Source organism: Sinocyclocheilus anshuiensis, unplaced genomic scaffold (genome assembly GCF_001515605.1).
Source record: "Sinocyclocheilus anshuiensis isolate Anshui unplaced genomic scaffold, SAMN03320099.WGS_v1.1 C32455604, whole genome shotgun sequence".
In the NCBI taxonomy this organism is placed as follows: domain Eukaryota; kingdom Metazoa; phylum Chordata; class Actinopteri; order Cypriniformes; family Cyprinidae; genus Sinocyclocheilus; species Sinocyclocheilus anshuiensis.
The window spans coordinates 1-999 of NW_015616655.1; the positions used below are offsets into that span (position 1 = coordinate 1).

The window sequence follows — 999 nt, forward strand, 5'->3', positions numbered from 1 at the left end:
TTGGATGACCTGAGGGTGAGTACATTTTCAGCAAATTTATATTTTGGGGTAAACTGTACCATTAATTTTCATCTTTTATGAATAAATGTTCCAGTGTTTGGTGAAAACCTCCACATCATGAGATATTCATTTATTTGAGTTCAAATCTGAAACTCATCTCAAGCGTTCTTACACTTTGGTCGATATTTGTCAAGGCTGTTCGTCCGGTGCACTTTTCGGTGTTCTCTGAATCCACAGGCATTTTCTTTCCCTCTCTTCATTGTTTTTTCCTTCTGCGCAGGTTTGGTTTCGTCTCTCAGTGCCGCTTCCTTTCTCCGCTTTTCTCTTTTTTCAGCTGTATTTTGTTCTCTCAATGGCATCTGTTTTAGTTTTCCTGTCATCCTACTGGCATGAATAATCACAGAAAACACCAAAATATGAAAATGCATCACTGTTAAAGAGAAATCATGTAATTCTGACTGAACAAATATTAGTATAACAGAGTAATCATATAAAGAGTGCAGGACAAAAGTTTGGAAATCTGAGATTGTCATTCACCTGGAAAATATACTGGATGTTGAAAAACTAAGAAATTGCATTCAATGATGATTTAACATTCATTATTACAATATTTAACATTCTTCTCTATTTATAGGTTAGATAGAATGAATGAAGTGTACACAAATGAATGATTACTGATTACGTGAACTCCTAAACAGTGTAGCATTTGCATTGAAGAATGCAAGATGACCTTTGAAACATTTTCAAATCAAAGCTAAAGAGTGATATATTAAGACACTCTCAAATTAATGTACATATTTCTACTTTCTCAGAACTCAAATTCTGCAATAGAAATGTTTAAAATCAGAACTATGCAACATCCTAATCTAAATGCAATCTAGAAATGCTAAACATTCCATATGACACTCACCTACATCCAGATCTGGAAATATTTATTCCTTTTTTCAGATTTTGTTTCATTTAAATCCTTGAAGCAGGCAGCTACTGAAACGTCAAACC

The 999-nt window shown here is 33.6% G+C and overlaps 1 long non-coding RNA gene across 1 annotated transcript; it reads right to left on the reverse strand.

Annotated features, from left to right (window-relative positions):
- Positions 1–329: 329 nt before the first annotated feature.
- Positions 330–990, reverse strand: LOC107682668 (uncharacterized). Its single transcript, XR_001633557.1, has 2 exons — positions 911–990; positions 330–384 (listed from the first exon to the last, which is right to left on the reverse strand). It is a non-coding gene; the product is annotated as an uncharacterized LOC107682668 (long non-coding RNA).
- Positions 991–999: the final 9 nt, after the last annotated feature.